General features: G+C 45.6%; 1 long non-coding RNA gene across 1 annotated transcript in view; it reads left to right on the top strand.

Moving 5' to 3' along the window:
• LOC130368073 (uncharacterized) overlaps nucleotides 1-13,836 on the top strand; it is a 50,734-nt gene extending 36,898 nt beyond the window's left edge. Inside the window, exon 3 of the long non-coding RNA XR_008892281.1 lies at nucleotides 13,696-13,836. This is a non-coding gene — a long non-coding RNA (uncharacterized LOC130368073). The remainder of the gene's footprint in view (nucleotides 1-13,695) is intronic.
• Nucleotides 13,837-20,375: the final 6,539 nt, after the last annotated feature.

Raw genomic sequence — 20,375 nt, 5'->3', positions numbered from 1 at the left:
TTGACGAACTACAACTCCCAGCATGCTTGGGCAGTCTGGGCATGCTGGGAGTTGTAGTTTGGCAACAGCTGGAGGTCCACAGTTTGTAGACCACTGTATAATGGTCTCCAATCTGTGGTCTTCCAGATGTTACAGAACTACAACTCCCAGCATGCCTGGACAGACTGAGCATGCTGAGATTTGTAGTTTTGCAACATCTGGAAGACCACAGATTGGAGACCATTATACAGTGGTCTCCAAACTGTGGCCCTCCAGATGTTGCAAAACTACAACTCCCAGCATGCCCAGAAAGCCAAAGGCTGTCTGGGCATGCTGGGAGTTGCAGTTTTGAAACTCCCAGAGGCAGCAGTGAGATCGCTTTACGACGATCTCACTGCTGCCAATGAAGATGCCGCACTGCTGCTGCAAACTCACCGCGGGGACGCACCACCCCCAGGACCGCCTGGAGGACGCCGCTCGCACCGGGACCGCTCGGGACACCGCATGGCCGGGTAAGTGACGCTGGGGGAAGGTTAAGGGACACTTAGCAGAGCGGTGTGTGTTCCGATCCCCGTGATCCGGACTCACACACCGCGCTGCTAAGTATTCTCATAGCGAAACGCTGCTATCAGCTAGTCAGATTTGACTAGCTGATAGCAGCGATCGCATGGTAAGATGGCTGGATATCAGTGATAGCCACCATCTTACCGGACGCTGGGGAAAAGTATAACGGAAAGCAGTAAATTGTAAAAATAAAAGGAGAATGATCTACAGTGTTCAGAGGATTACAAAGCTATTTTAATGTGACGGAGCTTGTTCAATGATAAGTAAGCTATCAAACATTTCCTATGTAAATTGTTGGATCATAAAATAACAAAACCAATATACATGTGATCTAATGAATAACTGAACTGTAAACAAATATTCTATATGCAAATTATTTTAAAAGTGCTTTGGAATAACCAAGGAGTAAAAAGCAATATAAAGCAAACCAACGGAGGAATTGGATAGGAAAGTAAAAACATTCTGGTGGTTCCTTAGTAGAACTTTCCTTCAGAAATAGAAAGGATCGCTACGTGCAGTTAAAGTTGGCTTATATTTATGGGGAAAAAGACGCACGTGCGTCAAAATTTTTGGTGCAAAGGAAAAGAACGCAGGTAATAAATCCATGTGTACTATATATGCAGCTCCAAGGTATACTGATTCGGCCACATCTGTAGGACATGCTCTACCAAAACGTGCGCAAAAAAATGTGCAAAAAAAGGGCTTGCGCAAAATTTTGCGCAAAAAAATACACACAAAACAGGGGTAAAATCTTTGATACATGTCCCCCCATAAGTATACAAATAGTATAAATGCCATGAACAGCATAAATGTACTGAGCGTATGAACTGTATGAATGGCCTGAGCATAAATTAGTATAAGAGCCACGAGCGTGTGAAAGTATAAATGCCACGAGCATGTGAACAGTATAAAGGCCATGAGCGTATGAACAGTCTAAATGCCATGGGCGCATGAACAATATAATGCCATGAGTGTATGCATAATATAAATACCATAAGCATATGAACGGTAGAAACACCATGAGCGTATGAACCGTATTAAGCTATAAGTGTATGAACCGTGTAAATACTATGAGCGTGTAAACAGTATAAATGCAGTGAGTATATGAACAGTATACATGCCATTAGCATCTGCACAATATGCCTACCATGAGCGTATAAACCATATAAATGACATAGCATATAAAAACGTATGACGCCATGAACATATGCACAATAAATGGTATGAGCATCTCAACAGTATAAATACCCTAAGCATGCCAACAGCATAAATGCCATGCGTATGACCAGCGCAACTCCATGGGCGCATAGATATAAAACTATGACCTAATGCAATAAATGCCAAGAAACACATGCTATCACATACACACTATGAACCACTATGAAGTGTACATGCTAACAACGCTAACAAGATTACACACTATAAATGCTATGAACGAAAACACACTATAAATGCTATGAACTATATACACACTAAATGCACAAGACATATAATCACCAAATGCAATGAACATACACGCACTAAAAACCCTGTGAAGGTATATGCTCTGCAGATACTGGAACGTACCTATGAAGGTAAACGCACTGTAAACACTACAACGTATGAAACCAACTGCAAAAAAACTTCTACGCACTGTAATTGTTCTTGTATATACACACTACAGCTATGAACGTATACCCTTCAAATGGTATGAAAACATATACACATAGCAATGCTATGACCTCTCAACATTAAGAAGGCTATAAATGCTAAGAATTATAACTGCTATGAACATGGACCTCCTAATGTCAAGAAGATAAATACAAACTATCTACGTTACATATTCAATGAACTTATCACAACCTATGACCAAATGCAGTAACGCTATAATGTACAACCGTATCAACTTACTAAATGCTATGCAAGTATAAATCTGTACATGGTCTAGTGATATATGGATAACGTGTCATAATGCACATAATTAAGGTTGAGATACACAGATTGGAATGCAGCCATGTAAGAACCCAGCAGGCTGCAAACACCACTCCAGAGATATATGTAAACCATTGCACCAACACGAATGTGGTCAGAGGAAAAGCCTAAGGCTAGGTTCACACTACGGAATTTCCGCCTGCAATTCCGCTATGAAATTGCAGGCAGAAATTCCACTTACTAAAATGTATAGTGTAGTGAATGGGTTTCCGTTCACAAATTCACATTTCGGAATTTGTGAAGCAGAATTTGTGAACGGAAAATCCGCTTGGAAATTTCCGCCTGAAGAATGGTGTTGCTCTTTCTTCAGGCGGAAATACTCGTGGAACACATTGCAGTCTATTGCAGACTGAATCAGTCGGCGCTGGCCGCACTCGGAATCTCCAGGCGAAAATGTTCTGCCCGGAGATTCCGTAGTCTGAACCTAGCCTAAGAGTGATACCCTTACCACAGCTGAGGAGCTCGTCACAGTGCATCAGGATGTCGGTTAGTACACTCATTCCCTTGGGGATGCCCTGTGAACTGGCCATGACTCCTTCCCCTCCCCTACCCCAGGACCTTAAAGGGGTACTCCGGTGGTAAACGTGTTTTTCCATTTGTGACTTACCCTATTTGTTTTGTTTCATTTCTATTCTTGTTGTTTAGGCTACTCTATTTCCGTTCTTTGTTGTCTTTTTATCCCCCACTTTGTTTTCCTATCTTTGCTTCTATTTCCTGTTTCTTGCTGTGCTGAAAACTACAAATCCCAGCATGCCACATTGCTTGCTGGTTTGGGGTGGCTCCTTTTTTTGTTTTGTTTGTTTGTTCCGCCCTTTACCCATCCTACTATTTTCCCGGGTCAGCCCCCTTATACACAGCACACTAATATAATCAGCCTTGGTTAGGATACAATGTCATACACACACAAAAGGGACTACAACTCCCAGCATGTGTCATTCAGGAGTCTTCAATCTGTGGTATAACACCAGCATGCTGCCTCTGTAGTCTCCTGGGGGTTTGTAGTTCACCACACCTCTGGAGGGCATACACCAGTGTTTCCCAACCAGGGTGCCTCCAGGTGTTGCAAAACTACAACTCCCAGCATGCCCTGACAGCCTTTGGGCATGCTAGGAGTTGTAGTTTTGCAACAGCTGGATGCACAATGGTTGGGAAACACTGGTGTAACATGATGTGTATTCTGAATAGGCATGAACAGTGTTTCCCAACCAGTGTACCTCCAACTGTTGCAAATCTACAACTCCTAGCATGCCCAAAGGTGAGATGAGGGGGCGTGGCTTATTCCTCTCATGCCGACAAAAAAAAAAAAAGCTGTGACATCTTGTCCACAACAGACTCAGAACTGTGGACAACAGTAAAAGAAAACCCTCTGAACTACAGAACTTCCTGCCCAACAAACAGGTAAGAAAAACACACACATGCTGCCAAAACATATAACACATGTATATTGCAAAAAAAACTAAACTTACAAAGAAGATGCCATATAGTCAAAAAAATTAACCACCGGAGTACCCCTTTAACCCCTTAAGGACCAGGCCATTTTTTACACCTTGGCACCAGAGCGTTTTTTGAACATCTGACCACTGTCATTTTAAACATCAATAACTCTGGGACGCTTTTACCTATCATTCTGATTCCGAGATTGTTTTTTCGTGACATATTCTACTTTATGTTATTGGTAAAATTTGGTCGATACTTGCATAGTTTCTTAGTGAAAAATTCCAAAATTTGATGAAAAAATAGAAAATTTAGCATTTTTCTAACTTTGAAGCTCTCTGCTTGTAAGGAAAATGGATATTCCAAATAACAAAAATTTTTATTCACATATACAATATGTCTACTTTATGTTTGCATCATAAAATTGACAAGTTTTTTCTTTTGGAAGACACCAGAGGGCTTCAAAGTTCAGCAGTAATTTTCCAATTTTTCACAAATTTTCAAACTCACAATTTTTCAGGGACCAGTTCAGGTTTGAAGTGGATTTGAAGGGTCTTCATATTAGAAATACCCCATAAAAGACCCCATTATTAAAACTGCACCCCCCCCCCAAAGTATTCAAAATGACATTCAGTCAGCGTTTTAACCCTTTAGGTGTTTCACAGGAATAGCAGCAAAGTGAAGGAGAAAATTCACAATCTTCATTTTTTACACTTGCATGTTCTTGTAGATCCAATTTTAGAATTTTTACAAGGGGTAAAAGGATAAAATTTATACTTGTATTTGTAGCCCAATTTCTCTCGAGTAAGCACATACCTCATATGTCTATGTAAATTGTTCGGCGGGCGCAGTAGAGGGCTCAGAAGCGAAGGAGCGACAAGGGGATTTTGGAGAGTAAGTTTTCCTGAAATGGTTTTTGGGGGCATGTTGCATTTAGGAAGCCCCTATGGTGCCAGAACAGCAAAAAAAAAAAACACATGGCATACCATTTTGGAAACTAGACCCCTTTTCATATTTCACATTATTGCAAGCGTTAATAGCAGAAAATATCCCCCAAAATTTGTAACTCCATCTCTTCTGAGTATGGAGGTACCCCATAAGTTGACCTGAAGTGCACTACGGGCGAACTGCAATGCTCAGAAGAGAAGGAGTCATATTTGGCTTTTTGAGAGCAAATTTTGGTCGGGGGGCATGTCGCATTTAGGAAGCCCCTATGGTGCCGGAACAGCAAAAAAAAAAACCACATGGCATACCATTTTGGAAACTAGACCCCTTGAGGAACGTAACAAGGAATAAAGTGAGCCTTAATACCCCACAGGGGTTTCACGACTTTTGCATATGTAAAAAAAAAAATTGTTTTTTTTCACTAAAATGTGTGTTTCCCCCCAAATTTCACATTTTTGCAAGGGTTAATAGCAGAAAATACCCCCCAAAATGTGTAACTCCATCTCTTCTGAGTATGGAAGTACCCCATAAGTGGACGTCAAATGCACTACGGGAGCGCTACAATGCTCAGAAGAGAAGGAGTCACATTTGCAAATTTTGCTGAAATGGGGGGGACATGTCGCATTTAAGAAGCCCCTATGGTGCCAGGACAGCAAAATAAAAAAACACATGGCATACCATTTTGGAAACTAGACCCCTTGAGGAACGTAACAAGGGGTAAAGTAAGCCTTAATACCCCACAGGGGTTTCACTACTTTTGCATATGTAAAAAAATATATATTTTTTTTCACTAAAATGTGGGTTTTCCCCAAAATTTTACATTTTTACAAAGGTTAATAGCAGAAAAGACACCCCACAATTTGTAAATACATTTCTTTGGAGTAAGGACATACCTGATTTTTGGATGATTTTGGCTCCGCTGGTGCACACCAGGTCTTGGTATAGGCATGAGGTCAGTCAGGGGCCTTGAGCTTTTCATAGCAGAGGATATGGGACCCCCCCCCTCAAGGAGCGTTAATGGGGGGAGCACTGAGCCCTAAAATAGGGGAACACTATGGGGGACAACGAGCCGTAACTGGGGTATGCAGGTGGGGTACAGAGGCCCGTAATATGGGGTACAGTGGGACAGAAAATTATAAATTATAATAAAACTCTAATTCTTCCGCACGGTCCCACAAGCAGACGTGGATCTGGCGGAAAGGGATTTGAACAGAGGGATGCTGGTATAAAAGTTATCCAAGTATACGTGGAAACCCTTATCCAGCAATGGGTGCACAAGGTCCCAAACGAGTTTCCCGCTAACACCAAGAGGGGGGGGGACATTCCGGGGGTTCAATACGGGAATCTTGTCCCTCATACACTATAAACTTGTAAGTGTACCCGGCGGTACTCTCGCAAAGTTTATAGAGCTTAACGCCATACCGCGCCCGCTTCGAGGGACTATACTGGCGGAAGATGAGTCTCCCCTTAAAACTGATGAGAGACTCATCTACCGAGAGGTCCCTGAGCGGTACGTAGGCCTCCAAAAATTTGGCCCCAAAGTGATCGATGACCGGCCTCACTTTGTAAAGCCGGTCATGGGCGGGATCACCTCGGGGCAGACATGCCGCATTATCTGCATAATGCAGGCATTTCTGAATGGCCTCGAACCGCCTCCGTGTCATCGCCATACTGTAAAGCGGGGTCTGATAGAGGACGTCCCCGTTCCAGTAATGACGAGCACTTGTTTTTTTGTCCAGGCCCATATGCAGCGTGAGGCCCCAAAATGTCCTCATTTCCGCTGCATCAATGGCGCGCCATTCATTGGGCCTTGCCAAAAGCGAATCGGGGTGGTGGGCAATGGACTGCTGGGCATACAAGTTTGTTTGCTCCACCATGTGATTGACCAGGCTGTCACTGAAAAAAACTTTAAAAAGTCCAGATCAGTGAAGCCAGCCGTGTCAATCCGGATTCCTGAGTCGCCAACAAACTCAGGAATCCGTGGCTGATAACCCTCTGGGGGGCTCCAGACAGGGTCACCGGAAGGGGGCTCCAGTGCAGTTGTCTGGGGGGCCGGACTCCTATTACAAGCGGCATTGCCACTCGTACTAGTGTCGGTCACTGGGTCACTCTCATGGGGGGTGCTTGGCCTCGCCTGGCGGTGTCTCCGCCGCCGTACAGGGGACTCATCATCACTACTAGATGATGAGGAGGACGAGGAACAACACGAAAATGTAGGATCTTCCTCGTCCTCACTGGCAGATTCGGAGGCTAAAAAAGCATAAGCCTCCGCTACCGAAAATGCCCGGCGGGCCATCGCCTTTTTTATATGGTGGCGGGGGGCAGTGGCAGCTCCCTGAACCCCTAATAGGACCTGGGGTCAGGGATCAGACCCTAATAGGACCCTTTGGGACGTATTAGGGGGTCGGGGGGGGGGGGACGGGACTTTTTAAAAACTTTTTCAACTTTATTAACCCCTACCTGTCCCTGCAATCCGCCGTCCCTATTCTAAGGCTCCTGAGGGGGCTCCGGAGCTCCGAGGGGGGATCCACAGTCTTCTTCTCACTGCTGCACCCGCTGACTGAACACAGAGAGCAGGTGCAGCAGCGGGAGGGGACCGTTAACCCATCCTCTGCCGCACTGCTATTGGCTGGACGATCGCCGGCCAATAGCAGCGTTGCTGGGGAGGTGACAGTATTGTCACCTCTCCCCAGCAACGGCAGGTGATTGGCGGTGTATCGTACACCGCCGATCACCATCTAGTTCCGGGTCATCGGGTCACCACTGACCCGAATGACCGGAATTAACGCAGATCGCCCGTGCGATTTCGCGGACGATCTGTGGCGATCGCCGACATGTGGGGGTCCCGGGACCCCCCTCGGCGTTTGCCTGGGACGCCTAATGAACAATTTCAGCAGGCGTCCGGTTTCACAACCTGCCCTGTGCACGGCAGGATGCGAAATTCCCACGGACGTATGAGTGCCAGCAGCACGCGAATGAAGTGCAAGTGCCGAACAGTGAGTGATCCTGTAGTTTATAACCCAGCCGACTAAGTACTGAGTGTTGAGCCCGACGGGGAAAACCTATCGCAGGTCCTAACTACAACCTTACTAGACCGTGATCTGCTGGTCGCTGGTTCGCTGGTTCCCGGATCCTGCCACCGCTGCGGGCAGAGCCAGCAAACCTCGTCCAAAGTTCCTAATTGAGGGTCCCAACGGCGACCTGGATAGTGAATCAGCCCCCATGTGGCTATGCTGCCGCCAAACCATCCCGAAAAACATCACGAACGCCCCTCCAGTAAGAGCAAAGGGCGTTATACACACCTACAACACCTGTATGCCCCACCTGGTGGTTTAGGGGCGGAATATTCCAGCCCCTCGCACAAACACAGCCTGATAGGCTCAACATATATATATATATATATATATATATATATATATGTACTATCTTTGTTTATTCGCTGCGTACACATTCAAAGTACTTACAATTACATACAAATACATTTCCTTCTTTACTACAGTTCTGGAACATTTTATGGGTACAGCGTAATCTGGAATTGCTTGTACTCCTTCTATCAAAGGCGTTCCTCCCTTTCTGGAGATACTACATGTAATGCCCTTTCTGTGCCAATTTGTCTTGTCTCTATCATATTTCTCCTGCCCAAATAAACCTGTTTTCAGATTTTTGGGATATCTATCCATCAATGTTCCATTGTGTAAACAGACTAGCATAGGTAGAAAAAGGGATGATTAATAACTCTCAAAGCATTTAATAAGACTGTGGGTGACACCACAGGTAGAGAAAATGCAGCAGATTTTCGGTAGGGAATGTCCATATGTAAAATCTGTAGTATTTGCAGTGGCAGCAAATTAATGAGATTAAATAAAAATCACGCGCTGATGCCAGTCACTAGAACAAACTCCCTGCTCGATCTATTGACTGGCGTTGGTGCATCCGCAGCGTGAAATAGGCTGCGGATGCGCTATGTGTGACCCTACCCTTATGCTGGGAGTCAATAGGGAAAAATGAAAAGCGAGACCCACTTGCCATTTTTTGCCATTGTTTTTTTTTTCACTCTTCTTTAGTGTTGTTGTTGTTTTTTTTTTTTTTGGCTCAGTGCCAGTTTTAAAAATTGCAGCTTGCTGAGACTATGACGATAGTGTTTTTTTTTTCCCCATAGACTTCTATGGGAGAGAGAGAAAAAAACGCCAGGAAAAATGCAAGGATAGTTTAACAATGGCTGATTTTGGTGTTTTTCCCCTCAATTCCTCAGTTTAAACCCTTGAGTTACATGATGAAAGAAACACATAACCTATCTATATGAATTGTTATTAAGATTCCAACAAAGTGGTTCTTTTCAGGCTTTAAATTTCTGTGTTCTTAAAATCCAGGTGATCAGATAAAGAGTACACTCACAAATATTTCTATAAATTCTAATTCCTATATTTAGAGTCCCAGTCCTTGTGATATTTTGATATTATATATTAGTATTTTCAGCATTTTATATTCATTTGTTGTTTTTTTCCCATCTCCCTGTGCTTCCTGTCACTTTGTGCTCCCGGCAAGTGCTCCCGGCAAGTGGTATGGCATTACTACAATGACGACAAAATAATAATTTAATTTACTTTGTAAATGGGAACTTGAAATCGACAACTTTCTTCCCCTCTTCTGTGGTTTCACATGTAAAATCCTTTTTTTTTTTTTTTTTTTGCCTTTTGTGCTTGGCAATAAAATTTGGCAGTCCATACCCAATCTATTGTGGGGCCTCTCCCATTGGCAGGTTTTGGGGAAACGTGAATCGGCATGTTCGATTACAAAACCCCAGATTTTTTCTTCTGCTAACAAATAAGTTGTTGCTAGCAATCTCTGGCAGCAGCTTGTCGCCCTCTCCTGTGCGGAATAAATATGCATGCCACAGACCAAGCGTGTACATTTATCAGGACTTTATGACATTTTTGGTTATGTGTAAAGCTAGCTTGGTTATGTGTAAATATCTGCACTGTTAAAGATGGGTTGCCTTTATAAGACAACCAATTTAAACATTTGTTTTCCTGTATTATGTGAACTACTGTCCATCATAAGAATATTAGCAATCACAGAGGAGGTTCTGAACTCTAAGGTGACTTGTCACTTTCATTTGTAGTAATGGATGACACCATTCCTGTTGAAGAACATCATCTTTTTAAAGGGGTACTCCGGTGGATTATTTTTTTTTTTTTTAATCAACTGGTGCCAGAAAGTTAAACAGTTTTGTAAATTACTTCTATTAAAAAAAATCTTAAAGGGGTTCTCCCTTGCTTATACTGTTTTTTGTTATTATGTTTGTGTGTTATGTGTGTATAAGTATGTGTTTTTTATGTGTGTTGTGATTATGTATATATGTATTTTCTTACCTTTTGTGAAGATCCGGAAGCTGGCCCCTTTTTCTTCCAGCGGCTTGCTGTGTAACCTCGGCCTCCGCCATGTTGTGTTCGGTAAGTGGGATGTCGGGGGGTGTGTTCTTGCTTCTGTCCTTCCTATCTTCTGACGTCCGAGGTGAATCTTTTCTTCCTGTTTCTTCCGTGGCTCAGCCACGAATCTGCGGCCTCTTCCGGCGCATGCGCAGGTAGTTTTTTTTTACCAATAAAGTTTTTTTTGTCTAATTGACAAACTGTCTGCGCTTGCTCGAAGCTACGCTATTAGCGTAGACCTAACGTACACTACTCTGTTAGTTTATTGGTAAAAAAAACTTTATTGGTAAAAAAAAAAAACTACCTGCACATGCGCCGGAAGAGGCCGCAGATTCGTCGCTGAGCCACGGAAGAAACAGGAAGAAAAGATTTGCCTTGGATATCAGAAGATAGGAAGGACAGAAGCAAGAACACCCCCCCCCCCCCCCCGACATCCCACTTACCGAACACAACATGGCGGAGGCCGAGGTGCACAGCAAGCCACTGGAAGAAAAAGGGGACAGCTTCCGGATCTTCATAAAAGGTAAGAAAATACATGTATACATAATCACAACACACATAAAAAAACACATACTTATACACACATAACACACAAACATAATGACAAAAAACAGTATAAACAAGGGAGAACCCCTTTAATCCTTCCAGTACTTATTAGCGGCTGTATACTACAGAGGAAATGCTTTTCCTTTTGAATTACTCTTCTGTCATGACCACAGTGCTCTCTGCTGACACCTCTGTCCATTTTAAGAACTGTCCAGAGCAGGGGAAAATCCCCATAGCAAACATATGCTGCTCTGGTCAGTTCCTAAAATGGACAGCAGAGGTCAGTAGAGAGCACTGTGGTCAGACAGATGAGAAATCCAAAAAGAAAAGCATTTCCTCTGTAGTATACAGCCCCTAAAAAGTACTTGAAGGATTAAGATTTTTTAATAGAAATAATTTACAAATCTGTTTAACTTTCTGGCACCAGTTGATTTAAAAAAAAAATAAAAAAAAAAGGTTTCCACCGGAGTACCCCTTTAAAGATGAAAAGAAACATCATGGCAAAGACTAAAGAACATGAAGTTCTCTGTCTGAAAATGGGTTTGCAGCAATTGAGGGGTGTATTACACTGTCATCCACTGTCAGTCAACATGTTCCTCATACAGGTGCCAGCCATAGTGTGCATTCCTAGTGCCTGCTATGATAGTCTTTTAGAAGGCCTTCCCTGCCATCTTGGTAGCACAGTATGTTGCTTGAGACAGTGCTTTGTAAATGATGACCTGTTCCACAAGCGTGTTCTTATTAGTCATGTCTCGGTTTGTTCCACCAACCATTATGCCAAGGTGGAGAAGATCACATAGCTAAAAGCTGCCCACCGCAGCTAGCCCACTGGACCAAGAAGGTACCACTGGCTGTCTTCACCCTGATATAATACAGTAGAAGTCATTATTTTCAGACAACTAGTAACCAAATAGAAAAGGATTTTCCAACGGCACTACGGATGGGCAGGATCACCGGTCCCTGGTCTAGGAAAGTGCTTTGCAGATGTGATGACGGTGGCGCTTTGGTTAAGAAGAGCGCAAAATACATATAAGTGAAGAAAAGGAAAATCGGCCACTCACCATGTTCATCTTCTTCTTTTATTGTATAAAATACTCACATACAGACATAAGGGAGAAGGAAGGAGCACTTCACTTAGTGCGAAACGGAGCTTGTTGCCGCTTGTACCCCCCGCTCCTTCCTTCTCCCTTATGTCTGTATGTGAGTATTTTATACAGTGACCCACCGACTTATGATGGCCCCGACATATGATCATTTCAACATATGATGGCCTCTCAGAGCCCATCGTATGTTGAAGGCAGCATCGAAATATGATGCTGCTGTGTGTAGGGGCCATCGTACAAACAGCTATCTGACAGCGCTGACAACTTCAGCAACTGACAGATAGTTGTTTAATGTGCCCCGTGTGCCCTGTTCTGCCTCCTGTTACTAACATGCTGTCCTGCTAACATGCTGTCCAGGCTTCCACTGTGAGCTCCGTGTAAGCCCCGCCCCCCAGTGCAGCCATATCCAATGAGCTGCTGGCTGCCCTCCCCTTCCTTTCCTATAGAGCTGTAGTCGGCAGGATCGTAATGGAGGACATTCTGTCCCCCCTGAAGGTATTTAAAGAACTGTACAGTACTGTATGCGATGTCACACATCACATACAATACATATACACACTATGCACCCCATACATCAATGTTTCCCTATCAGTGTGCCTCTAGCTGTTGCAAAACTATAACTCCCAGCATGCCCAGACACCCTGGTTTGTTGAACACTCCCCATGCACTCCACATACAATGGTCATCCCAGAACCAATTAGCAGTTTCCCATAGAGATATGTATTCAACATAGAATGGTTCCGAGGCCCCAGAACCAATTACCATTTTTACATAGACATATGTACTCGACATATGATGGTTTCAACATATGATGGTTCTCCTGGAACCAATTAATATCATATGTTGAGGGACCACTGTACAATAAAAGAAGAAGATGAACATGGTGAGTGGCCGGTTTTCCTTTTCTTCACTTATATATTATTTTCAGACATCAGTACATGAATTGCATGTTTGGTGTTCCCATCTTCGTACATGTAAGGTGCTCTGTCAATGGTGATAAGCTCATTGCTATAGGAAACATTTCAAAGTCAATATTTAAGTGCTTTGTGTAGCACATTATTTGGACAATTTGCATGTTTATCACAGACATGCAGCATGGGATTATAAGAAGCAAGGTTTGGGCTACAGCCTAGGAGTCAGAGAAGTCTTCAGTTTGTATGCCTCGAGGAGGAGGATGTCTAATAATGGTGCCATCCGTATGCAGTGCACGAGTATTACTCTCTGTTAAGAAGCAGTAATCTCCTTATCAGTTCTGACTTTTTCTCATTCTCTGCACCTTCCACATCTTCTCCATCCGTCTGGGTCTGATGCCCACTACCCGCCTGTACTATCCTCTTTTGCCAACCTCTCTTTCTCCTACACTTGTCCAACCCCCTAGTAAAACATAATTTACCAGATGACATATGGACGGCTCTACTGGTCTACCATCTGACCTCACATCCACAATTGGCAAGCCCCACCCATAGATCTATTCAGAGACAGGAAAACCTCTTAGAAAATGTTTTTGGAATTAAAAACAGGACAATGAAAACTTATTCTCAGGTACAGCACTCAGCTGTATTTGTTAGTCCCATAAGGAGTATATAGAGTATATAGAACATTAAACCTGAAAGCTAACGGTAACAGATTTACTTTAAAGGGGGTTTTCCACATTGGATAATCCACCATCGTATTTGGTTTTCTTGATGTGGAGACCATCCTCATCCATTGTTTACCCATACTAGGCAGCAGAGGGTCCTGTGCTGGGGTAAGGCATGAGCGGATTTACAGTTTCTGGCAACACATCCGAACAAATGCATTATTTATGAAGTCTGGCCAGCCCCTTTAACAGCAAAAGCAACTTTACTGCCACATAAAGGTAAGCTAATGTATGACCCCCAAAGGAGCATTAAACATGATTAGAGATATAAGCCAATCCAGAAACACATCTTTAGATGTTGCTCCCTGGTTCATGCTGCTTCTAGCAGAAAGCTCATTTGCATACTTTTTCCCATAGAGCATTGCCTGTTAGGCTCCTTTTATACTACAGAATTTCCAGAATCTGACGCGGAAAGTAAACAGCTTCCCATTCACTACCACGCAGTGCTGGAACTTCTCTGGCGGAGTCCTCTTGATTAAACAAGTTTCACCACAGAATTACCGAAGTGTAGACGAATCTACAGAATCCTTTTAAAGGGGTACTCCGCCCCTAGACATCTTATCCCCTATCCCTCCCTGCTGCACCCGGTGTTCATTTTGAGTGTCGGGTGCAGCGCCGGAGCTCGTGACGTCACGGCACGCCCCACTCGTGACATCACGGCCACGTCCCCTCAATGCAAGTCTATGGGAGGGAATATGACAGACATCACGCCCCCACCCAAAGACTTGCATTGACGGGGCTTGACCGTGACGTCATGAGCCTCCGCCCGCATCGCCGCGGCATACCACGGTTTTAGCTCAGGTCAGAAAACCAGATACGGGGCAAAAATGAGCCGACCGGAGTCACTGTTTGACTCCGGTCGGCTCATTTAAATGAATGAGATACGGACCAGTATCTTCAAAATGTAATGTGAATGCAGCCTTAGACTTCATACACGATCTGGATCTTCTCAATGAGAACCAATACACACCAGAGCCTAATAAGTATACTGATCAATATATATTTTTAATAAATCAGTACTACATATATTGTAGTCTTCATCTCCCAGAAGCCTGTAATTCTCCTTTTCTTGCCAGTAAACTTTTTGTTAATCTTCAGACACCAAAAATCCCCCCTTCCCCAATCTTTGTACAGTAAGGCTGGGTTCACACTTGCGTCAGAGCTTCATTCTGCGTCAGAAGAGAGCCAGAGCCAGACAGTCAAGTCAACAACGGACACCAATGGATCCGTGGAGATCATGTTGACTTCAATGGGATCCGTCTGGTGTCTGTTTATTTTTCAGGATATTACAGGACATAATATTACAGTTTGCAGGATTTCTTTATCCCGTCAGATCTTGCAAAATGTACAGAATCTGTGACAGAGGTGCGAAGCTGCAAAGAGTTTGTGGCACCCAGCTTTTGCCTCCAGCACTTCTTAGACTATATCTAGGTAGTTAGGTAGATGATAGATACCTTCAAGGCTACAACTCCCAGCATGCAACAACTGTCAGGGAATATTGGGAGTTGTAGTCATGCAACAGCTGAAGATAACTTAGATGGATTTCTATCCACTTGCATGGAAGAAAAGAACTCATCTGACTGTCCTGTGGAAGTATAGGGTGGCGTCACTGTACACTGTGCGCGGCCACTGCAACCAATCTTAGCTTCAGAGATCACAACCTCTTGTACATTGGAGCATGTACAAGCAACCTCTGCAGTGTACGGATGTCTGGTGCAGTGGTGGCATGGAACCAGGAGCTCGTGGAGGAGTAAGTATGCTCTTTTTTTTCTTCAGCTTTTTTCTGCTAGTTTCAAAGGACAGGTTTCTTTAGAACAGACCTCGCCATGGTTGATCAAAGAAGTTGAGTGCATGTGCTTAGCGTTATATCAAGAGGTTCTCTTTGATAAATAGATGTGTGAGTGCTGCCAGCATTGCTGCAGAGGTTGAAGGAGTTAGCAGGCAAAACATTTTGTAAATTTAGAGCACGGGGCACTACCCAAATCCCCACCCACTCAGTGAGCATGGCACAAACTCTAGGTAATCAAACTTAAAGGGGAACTCCAGTGGGAAACAAATGTTTTCAAATCAACTGGTGCAAGAAAGTTAAACAGATTTGTAAATCACTTCTATTTAAAAATCTTAACCCTTCTAGTACTTATCAGCTGCTGTATACTACAGATATACTACAGAGAAATTTGTGAAGTTCTTTTCTGTCTGACAACTGTTACGCCGAGCGCTCCGGGTCCCCGCTCCTCCCCGGAGCGCTCGCTTCACTCCCTCCGCTGCAGCGCTCCGGTCACGTCCTCTGACCCGGGGCGCTGCGATCCTGCTGCCAGCCGGGATGCGATTCGCGATGCGGGTAGCGCCCGCTCGCGATGCGCACCCCGGCTCCCCTACCTGACTCGCTCCCCGTCTGTTCTGTCCCGGCGCGCGCGGCCCCGCTCCCTAGGGCGCGCGCGCGCCGGGTCTCTGCGATTTAAAGGGCCACTGCGCCGCTGATTGGCGCAGTGGTTCCAATTAGAGTTTTCACCTGTGCACTTCCCTATATTACCTCACTTCCCTTGCACTCCCTTGCCGGATCTTGTTGCCTTAGTGCCAGTGAAAGCGTTCCTTGTGTGTTCCTTGCCTGTGTTTCCAGACCTTCTGCCGTTGCCCCTGACTACGATCCTTGCTGCCTGCCCCGACCTTCTGCTACGTCCGACCTTGCTTCTGCCTACTCCCTTGTACCGCGCCTATCTTCAGCAGCCAGAGAGGTGAGCCGTTGCTAGTGGATACGACCTGGTCACTACCGCCGCAGCAAGACCATCCCGCTTTGCGGCGGGCTCTGGTGAAAACCAGTAGTGGCTTAGAACCGGTCCACTAGCACGGTCCACGCCAATCCCTCTCTGGCACAGAGGGTCCACTACCTGCCAGCCGGCATCGTGACAGTAGATCCGGCCATGGATCCCGCTGAAGTTCCTCTGCCAGTTGTCGCTGACCTCACCACGGTGGTCGCCCAGCAGTCACAACAGATAGCGCAACAAGGCCAACAGCTGTCTCAACTGACCGTTATGCTACAACAGTTGCTACCACAGCTTCAGCAGTCATCTCCTCCGCCAGCTCCTGCACCTCCTCCGCAGCGAGTGGCCGCTCCTGGGATACGCTTATCCTTGCCGGATAAATTTGATGGGGACTCTAAGTTTTGCCGTGGCTTTCTTTCCCAATGTTCCCTGCATCTGGAGATGATGTCGGACCTGTTTCCCACTGAAAGGTCTAAGGTGGCTTTCGTAGTCAGTCTTCTGTCCGGAAAAGCCCTGTCATGGGCCACACCGCTCTGGGACCGCAATGACCCCGTCACTGCCTCTGTACACTCCTTCTTCTCGGAAATCCGAAGTGTCTTTGAGGAACCTGCCCGAGCCTCTTCTGCTGAGACTGCCCTGTTGAACCTGGTCCAGGGTAATTCTTCCGTTGGCGAGTATGCCGTACAATTCCGTACACTTGCTTCAGAATTGTCCTGGAATAATGAGGCCCTCTGCGCGACCTTCAAAAAAGGCCTATCCAGCAACATTAAAGATGTTCTGGCCGCACGAGAAATTCCTGCTAATCTACATGAACTTATTCACCTAGCCACTCGCATTGACATGCGTTTTTCTGAAAGGCGTCAGGAACTCCGCCAAGATATGGACTCTGTTCGCACGAGGCGTTTCGTCTCCTCGGCTCCTCTCTCCTCTGGTCCCCTGCAATCTGTTCCTGTGCCTCCCGCCGTGGAGGCTATGCAGGTCGACCGGTCTCGCCTGACACCTCAAGAGAGGACACGACGCCGTATGGAGAACCTCTGCCTGTACTGTGCTAGTACCGAACACTTCCTGAGGGATTGTCCTATCCGTCCTCCCCGCCTGGAAAGACGTACGCTGACTCCGCACAAAGGTGAGACAGTCCTTGATGTCTACTCTGCTTCTCCACGTCTTACTGTGCCTGTGCGGATGTCTGCCTCTGCCTTCTCCTTCTCTACAGTGGCCTTCTTGGACTCTGGATCTGCAGGAAATTTTATTTTGGCCTCTCTCGTCAACAGGTTCAACATCCCAGTGACCAGTCTCGCCAGACCCCTCTACATCAATTGTGTAAATAATGAAAGATTGGACTGTACCATACGTTTCCGCACGGAGCCCCTTCTTATGAGCATCGGATCTCATCATGAGAGGATTGAACTTTTGGTCCTCCCCAATTGCACCTCGGAGATTCTCCTTGGACTTCCCTGGCTTCAACTTCATTCCCCAACCCTGGATTGGTCCACTGGGGAGATCAAGAGTTGGGGGTCCTCTTGTTCCAAGAACTGTCTAAAACCGGTTCCCAGTAACCCTTGCCGTAACTCTGTGGTTCCTCCAGTAACCGGTCTCCCTAAGGCCTATATGGACTTCTCGGATGTTTTCTGCAAAAAACAAGCTGAGACTCTACCTCCTCACAGGCCTTATGATTGCCCTATCGACCTCCTCCCGGGTACTACTCCACCCCGGGGCAGAATTTATCCTCTCTCTGCCCCAGAGACTCTTGCCATGTCCGAATACGTCCAGGAGAATCTAAAAAAGGGCTTTATCCGTAAATCCTCCTCTCCTGCCGGAGCCGGATTTTTCTTTGTGTCCAAAAAAGATGGCTCCCTACGTCCTTGCATTGACTACCGCGGTCTTAATAAAATCACGGTTAAGAACCGCTACCCCTTACCCCTCATCTCTGAACTCTTTGATCGCCTCCAAGGTGCCCACATCTTCACTAAATTGGACTTAAGAGGCGCCTATAACCTCATCCGCATCAGAGAGGGGGACGAGTGGAAAACGGCATTTAACACCAGAGATGGACACTTTGAGTATCTGGTCATGCCCTTTGGACTGTGTAATGCCCCTGCCGTCTTCCAAGACTTTGTCAATGAAATTTTTCGTGATCTGTTATACTCCTGTGTTGTGGTATATCTGGACGATATCCTAATTTTTTCTGCCAATCTAGAAGAACACCGCCAGCATGTCCGTATGGTTCTTCAGAGACTTCGTGACAACCAACTCTATGCCAAAATTGAGAAATGTCTGTTTGAATGCCAATCTCTTCCTTTTCTAGGATATTTGGTCTCTGGCCAGGGACTACAGATGGATCCAGACAAACTCTCTGCCGTCTTAAATTGGCCACGCCCCTCCGGACTCCGTGCTATCCAACGCTTTTTGGGGTTCGCCAATTATTACAGGCAATTTATTCCACATTTTTCTACCATTGTGGCTCCTATCGTGGCTTTAACCAAGAAAAATGCTGATCCCAAGTCCTGGCCTCCTCAAGCAGAAGACTCCTTTAAACGACTCAAGTCTGCCTTTTCTTCGGCTCCCGTGCTCTCCAGACCTGACCCTTCCAAACCCTTCCTATTGGAGGTTGATGCCTCCTCAGTAGGAGCTGGAGCTGTTCTTCTACAAAAAAATCCTTCCGGGCATGCTGTCACTTGTGGTTTTTTCTCTAGGACCTTCTCTCCAGCGGAGAGGAACTACTCCATCGGGGATCGAGAGCTTCTAGCCATTAAATTAGCACTTGAGGAATGGAGGCATCTGCTGGAGGGATCAAGATTTCCTGTTATTATCTACACCGACCACAAGAACCTCTCCTACCTCCAGTCGGCCCAACGGCTGAATCCTCGCCAGGCCCGGTGGTCTCTGTTCTTTGCCCGATTTAATTTTGAGATTCACTTTCGTCCTGCCGATAAGAACATTAGGGCCGATGCTCTCTCTCGTTCCTCGGATGCCTCAGAAGTTGATCTCCCTCCGCAACACATCATTCCACCTGACTGCCTGATCTCCACTTCTCCTGCCTCCATCAGGCAGACTCCTCCAGGAAAGACCTTTGTTTCTCCACGCCAACGCCTCGGAATCCTCAAATGGGGTCACTCCTCCCATCTCGCAGGTCATGCGGGCATCAAGAAATCTGTGCAACTCATCTCCCGCTTCTATTGGTGGCCGACTCTGGAGACGGATGTTGGGGACTTTGTGCGAGCCTGCACTATCTGTGCCCGGGATAAGACTCCTCGCCAGAAGCCCGCTGGTTTTCTTCATCCTCTGCCTGTCCCCGAACAGCCTTGGTCTCTGATTGGTATGGATTTTATTACTGATTTACCCCCTTCCCGTGGCAACACCGTTATTTGGGTGGTCGTTGATCGATTCTCCAAAATGGCACATTTCATCCCTCTTCCTGGTCTTCCTTCTGCGCCTCAGTTGGCTAAACAATTTTTTGTACACATTTTTCGTCTTCACGGGTTGCCTACGCAGATTGTCTCGGATAGAGGGGTCCAATTCGTGTCTAAATTCTGGAGGGCTCTCTGTAAACAACTCAAGATTAAATTAAATTTTTCCTCTGCATATCATCCCCAGTCCAATGGACAAGTAGAAAGAATTAACCAGATCCTGGGTGATTATTTGCGACATTTTGTTTCCTCCCGCCAGGATGACTGGGCAGATCTCCTTCCATGGGCCGAATTTTCGTATAACTTCAGGGTCTCTGAATCTTCCTCCAAATCCCCATTTTTCGTGGTGTACGGCCGTCACCCTCTTCCCCCCCTCCCTACCCCCTTGCCCTCTGGTCTGCCCGCTGTGGATGAAATTTCTCGTGACCTTTCCATTATATGGAGAGAGACCCAAAATTCTCTCTTACAGGCTTCTTCACGCATGAAGAGGTTCGCGGATAAGAAAAGAAGAGCTCCCCCCGTTTTTTCCCCTGGAGACAAGGTATGGCTCTCCGCTAAATATGTCCGCTTCCGTGTCCCTAGCTACAAGTTGGGAC

The sequence above is a fragment of the Hyla sarda genome, chromosome 4 (assembly GCF_029499605.1).
Source record: "Hyla sarda isolate aHylSar1 chromosome 4, aHylSar1.hap1, whole genome shotgun sequence".
NCBI classification, from domain to species: Eukaryota; Metazoa; Chordata; class Amphibia; order Anura; family Hylidae; genus Hyla; species Hyla sarda.
This window is presented reverse-complemented; position numbering and strand designations above follow the sequence as displayed.